Genomic DNA, 6,613 nt, shown 5'->3' with positions numbered 1-6,613 from the left:
CAGTGTTTCTCAAACCTTTTCATGTCAAACTAGTGAAAATACCAGATCTAACATGATCTGCTATATTTCACTACTTCTTAATTATTTTTTTATGAAGTTTCTTAGATTTTTTGCAGTCTGCCGTCACCCAGGTGCATGCGTGCACGCGACCTTGAGGTCGCTTCTCGCTGGTATATTATTCTTCTGCTTACTCATGTGCCATGCATGATGTTTCATTCAGGACGTGGTCTTGCACTTTGAAAGTTGTCAAAAGTCTGGGTTTTTGGTGAAATTCCTAGTTTTCATTGTTGATGTTGTTCTTGCTTAATGTAAATCGCTCTGGATTAACCCATTTAGCGGTAGTATTTATTGAAAAATTAGGATCTAATTCAGGCCAGCATTTCTTTAATTTGAGCTCTTATTTTGAAAAGCCACAGTTCCAGACTTCCGGTAGGGAGCTTATCCTAGGAAGTTTAACAGGTCCCCTTCAACTGTTGTTTACAATATGGGTCCATGCTTGCCAGTGCACTTGGGGGCTCCTCATCGTGCCGTCAAAGAAACGCTGTTTTGACCAAAATGCCATCTGGGACAAGGAATAGGAGATACAGGCGATTGAAAGAAACGGATAGAATGGATTATTACGACGATCTAAGATGGGCGAGCCAGTGCTGCGCTAACAACACAGCTAGCTAACCGGCTAACGTAAGTAGCATTATGGCTCAATCCATCGAATGCACTATAAAAGCGCAATTGACAAAGGTGTTAAGTTAAGTTAAGTGTTAGTATCAAAATTAGGCTTCAATTGACAAAGGACTTCGGCAATGGGCAATGGCGGTATAAGTGTTAAGAGTGTCTGCTAAAGGCCTAAATTGTAAATTGTACAATGTATCGACTTTTCAGATTTTAAATGTCAGCTGACTGCTTTGAAGGGCTTGCACCAAGCGTGTTAGCTCGGTATTAGCCTCGGTACCAGGCTTTCATTTTTGTTGGTGCAAAAATTGAAAGCCTGGAGGAACGCATTGGCCGCTCTGGTCTAAAAGTGGGAGTCAACCCTTCCGGGTGGGCGTCGCTCCAAATGATGTGACGTAGCACTGCACTAGGGGGGAGAGGAGGGGCCGGGGGTGACGGACAGATCGATGAGATCCAATCAGGGCGTGCGCAAATCTCAGCCGCAACCCGCCCCTCTAGACCAGAAACCTAACGCGTTAGTTCAGGCTAGCTCGGTATAAAGTTGGCGAGTGTCCATACACACTCCTCGGAGATGCCCTGGGCCACGCCCCGATACCTGTATGTCTGCTCTTCTCTCCAATTCATTTTTGTGGCTGGGGAACAAGAAAAAAACTCCATTTGGGCGTCCCATTTTCATTTGGTGCTGTATTTGCAGTTCCCGACACTACAATACTTGACCATAGTGTCGCTGAAGGCTGAAGAAAAAACCGTAAATCCGTAATTTATCCCTAAACAACAATGGTGGATTTGGCCATGCCCCAAAATACCCGCATGTGTGTCTCAAAGAATAGCTTTAGTGAGTTTCAGTTCTAGGTTGGATCCCACTGATGCATTAGGTTGGCTGCTGTTGTCAGCATGAGATACGTTAGATAATACAGATTGTGTTATTGTACTCGAGGACATGTGTGGTGGACACGTACAGTACAGTATCTGCTGTTGAAAATACAAAATTACATCTGCATGCACTACATACACAGACTGCTGCTACCAGTCCACACATGTACACACATAGGCCTACTGTATACAGTATACTGGGAGATCTCAGTGTGTGAAAGATGGGAGAGGCCAGTCAGGATTCTTATATCTCAAAAGGTGCGTGTCCCACAAGGATCGATCCTGGGCCCTGTTCTATGTACCCTGGTCCCTATACAATATAAAATTTAAATTGTACTAAATGCAGGCAAAACAAAGTTCATGCTATTCTAGGGTCTATAGGGCCAGGGATATTGATTATGATATTACTATACCTCAAATGGTTCCAATATAGAAAAGTTGCTGAATATAAGTAGACAATCTTGCCTGTAAACTAAGGCATCCCAACTCCATAGGAAAAAGGTTATTGAAGCGGTAACGTGTCATTAGTCAGAAGGTTCATTGTTCCGAAATTACTATCCCTATCTCTAACCCTAACCTAAACCTAACTGCCAGCACGGGAGCAAACCTAAACCTAACCGCAAGCACGGGAGCAGTGCATGTTCGGACTAACGGGACTTCGGATCTATGGGCAGTTCCCTATTGAAGCAGTCTTGCTTTCTGTGTTGGAGCATGGAAATGTCATCTATGGAGAAGCTGCTCCTTCTGTCCTCAAGCCCTTGGGGACAGTTTATCATTCTGCTCTGTGATTTGTAGACTATATGGTGAACCTCGTAGGACTCATCACTGCATCCTGCATGATAGAGTGGGTTTGCATTCCGTGGCTGACAGGCGAAATAAACACTGGTACCTGTTTATTATACTTTTTTCTATCAATTACACACCCACATGAAGCCTTGAATTAATGGAGATTTATTTTTTATTTTTTGTATTTTTTGTCACATTCCTAAACCAATGAGTCTCCAGTAACTTTATGGGATGTGTAATTGATAGAAAGGCCATTTTTGTTTGGGTGAACTATAGGGCCAGTGCATAGGGAGGAGTTTCACTCGGGTTATTCTGGTTGCCATCTTCCTGCCTACCAGTAGGCTAGCTAGTAGGCTTTAGTAGTAGGCTACGAGGCTACATTTTCCAGCCTCACTGTGGAGACATATACCATTGTAGATATAAAATAATAAACACTGTATGGTTTGGGTGTCAGATGACAAAATAACATAACCTTGATCCACAACCGTAATGGGTCTGCCCTGGAGGGAGGGCAGAATCCAAAAGAGCCGGCCGGCCCACCGGCCGCTCCAGTCCGTGGAAAGGCCGGCCGGAGCTTTTGGATTTCGCCCTTGCTGGAGGCTTGTTCATTCCACTGCGGGCCGTCAGAATTATGCTTCCATTGCAGCCTTGCAGTGCGTTGACTGTCGGAGATATCAAATAATTAAATACACGCTGTATGGTTACTTTGATTTGGGTGTCAGCTGATAAAATATCATAACCTTCAGCAATATTCCCAAACACATGTATGCTCTGCTCTCTACCTGTCCTCAAACGAGGATGAAAGTGTAATCAAAATAATAATGGTCATATCGCATACAGACAGATTATTTATTTACTGCGGAGAGAACACATGTTTGACTGATCACTCGTTTCTCAGTTTTTCCCCTCTCCCTGGTTCCATAAGGATATGTCCACATGTCTTCTCGTCAAGTAAGATGTAAACATTAAAAACTGTTTTGACGTGAGGGGAGGCGGCTATCAGAACACTCGAACATTTTCTAACGACGAATAATAATCGTTGATCCAGAGCCATAGAGTAGAAGAGTTGTGACAAGTCAAAGATAATAGAGAGATGGAACATGGTGTACTGCAGTGACAGTGTACACACCAGCGTCACTGATAAGCAAACCTACGAACTACAGACTGGCAGTGAGGTAGCCTCGAGGTATCAGGCTTCCCCAATTTTTATAGGAAGATATATAATTAAACTAATTAAATAGTGCAAATTAGAAAGGACTGTACATAATAACTTCAAATAGCTCAGGAAAGCCCTGAATATGAAAATACTTTATACGTAATCAGAGTACAAGAAGTACTCCACTAGGCCTAGAGCCCTTTATAATGTTAAACCTTTTAAGAGAAGTTATAAAAGGTGCCCAATGAAATGTAAATGTTAATAATTTAGAAGAATTATTATTAATAATAGATTTATCTGTTCAAAGACAGAAAATGGGTCAAAGATTGGAGAATAAGGTATGAATTTAGTTTTATCTTATTCTTATTATAAGTCAAAAATATCACAGCCTCATACAGTAAATTTGTCCAATATGGTGAGGTCCTCCTAATACATTGTTTATGAGTAAACTATATAGTACAGATGACGTAGTGACCAACAATTCATAGCATAGCAAGGTGTCAGTCTCATTGGAGGGTTGGCATGGAAGGAACCAGAATATTCTCGCATGTTCTCTATCGTATCAGAGACTATCTCTCCACCCAACATATTTCATATGTATGGGGAATGTCCCCACCTCACTTGTGACGTGGATATCTCTTTAAGACACACCAGTTGTACTGGCACGCACAGGTATATAAGGCCCAGGTGTGCGTGATTACACTGCTTTTTTGATCTCCACCAGTCACCAGACAGACGTGGCGTCTCGACAGCAGAAAAGCTAACAGCTATATACAGCAGATTCTTTTGAATTTTTGGTTTCTGTTTTATTTTTTCTGTAAAAAATACTTAATTTAATACGGGTTGGAATTGAGACCGGATTAGACCCTCCGCAGGTCGCGGATAGAGAGCCGGCGTGACATTCGCTCCTCTCGGGGTTGTCTCATTCAAATACTCGTTTGTAAGTATTAAGTAATCTGACTAAACAGGGTAAGCGGACAAAACACCGTTACAGACGTATTGCTGACATAGTGTTAGTTTACGCGTCCTGTGGATACATAAACCAAAATATAGACAGCCAGACTGGCAAACAAATGAAATGTAATGTATGCAATAGAGTTGTTTCCGGCCTTCACAACTGCCGAGATGGCAGAGCATAGTTCAAGGGAGAGGGTGAGCTATGGGGTAAGCCAAGGGGTGTATACCGTCACTTTAAAAGCGCAATTTTGTTTACCCGGGCAGTGCTGGACTGCTGGTTGGCAGGTATCAATACACTTTTAGACCGACAGCATGGATGCTTTTAATACATTTATTTCTTGATCGCCTCTTGTCTTGATTGTTTAAACATGATGACATCATGGGCCGCTATGCTCGATAACAGGCTTGATAAGCCAAAAGCTTATTGATACCGGCCTACCGGGTACTCAATAAGCTTGTTATCTGATATTTCCGGTTATCGAGCTCCATCCGTATTGAGAACTGCTGCAGAGTGCAGAGTAAATGGAACATACAGAGCCTTAGGGGCGATTCATACTCATAGAGCCGAATTAAAGTCGGTTCGGCTTTGTAGAGCCTACAATGTGACGTCATTTGAGGTTCGGGGGGGGGCGTGTACCGTCCTAAAGTCGGCTCTTCAGTGCTACTAAAAATATCTGACGAGCCAAAATCATTTTGGCACTACAGCGCCGAAACAGTGGTAAAATAGGAGTATGAATCGGCCCTTAATTAGTGTCATCGGTAACACCTTTGAAAGAAGTAGGGGAGGGGCCCGGAAGTATAGGAAGAGTTATTCTGTGTGCATATGAAACATAATGTGACTAAACGTAGTAGGCTTACAATTGATAAAAATTGTATCTCTGGGACCCCAATCTACACTGTAAATGTAATGTGTTCTCACTGTTCTGTAATGTATCTAACTGGAACCAAATGTCTCAGAGTTACAGACCCACAAAGGGTCCATTTGTAGCCCTATTTGTCCAATACCCGATGCGATGTTGAGTGTGTCTATTAAAAGGTTTACAGCACTGGGTCCGTGTCCGTCAAGTATCAATCAGAGCATGTACTCTGCATTAAAGGGGTGTAAGGGATATTGACTCACACAGAGACGGACATACGGACACACATAGCTCCGTAATGGAGCGGAGGCACCGCTCAATGAATAAAATAAGTGTTAAATAGATTCTGATAGTAATCATTGCTATAGAACTGTGTTTGTTCAACAGAGGTCAGCAGAAACAGGAAAAAAGATCACACCCGTGTGAAGTGTGTGGTGCAACTCCGTGTGGGGGTCCCCAGGGGGGCCCCGGAAGTTCCAGCCCCACAGGAACACGCCCAGGGTGCCGGGCCGGTTCCGGCGAGCTGCCCGCGACTGAAACGGTCGAGAAATGACAGTTACCGTGTGGGGGTCCCCAGGGGTCCCTCTGTACTGTACTGTCACACCCGAAATCATCATATATACTGTGTGTGTGTGTGTGTGTGTGTGTGTGTGTGTGTGTGTGTGTGTGTGTGTGTGTGTGTGTGTGTGTGTGTGTGTGTGTGTGTGTGTGTGTGTGTGTGTGTGTGTGTGTGTGTGTGTGTGTGTGTGTGTGCGTGCGTGCGTGCGTGCGTGCGTGCGTGCGTGCGTGCGTGCGTGCGTGCGTGCGTGCGTGCGTGCGTGCGTGCGTGCGTGCGTGTGTTAGGCTGCGCAACAGTGACACTTGGTGGTGAAACGCTATTTTCGTGCTCGGACGCAGGGACCCAGCCAGGGACCCAGCCAGGGACCCAGGGACACACATAGCTGTCAATTCAGTATTTTAGCTGTGACGTGAGCACCCCCTCCTGAGATACTTCCGGGTCCTACTTTTGTGTCGCTTTTGTGTCCCCATGGAGTTATACTGTGACGCTCCGTCGGACTAAATCTGAGACGAAAACAACCACAAAGTCTAATTTTACCGCTTTCCTCGCAACAACAAAGCTGAGCTGCTCTCCCAAATCTGACAGTGACAGGCCGTCTGTCCCACATGGAATACTATCGCCATTTTATTTTATTGTGTCAAATAAATCCTCATAATGCAAACTAGATTCAACATACTCAAGCCTGCACACATTCTAAATATACCCCAGAAATATTTTACCGATCAAATGGACTGTTGCCACCTTCAATAATAATGA

This window comes from Protomyctophum parallelum, assembly GCF_964188405.1.
Source record: "Protomyctophum parallelum genome assembly, chromosome: 13".
NCBI lineage: Eukaryota > Metazoa > Chordata > Actinopteri > Myctophiformes > Myctophidae > Protomyctophum > Protomyctophum parallelum.
This window is presented reverse-complemented; position numbering follows the sequence as displayed.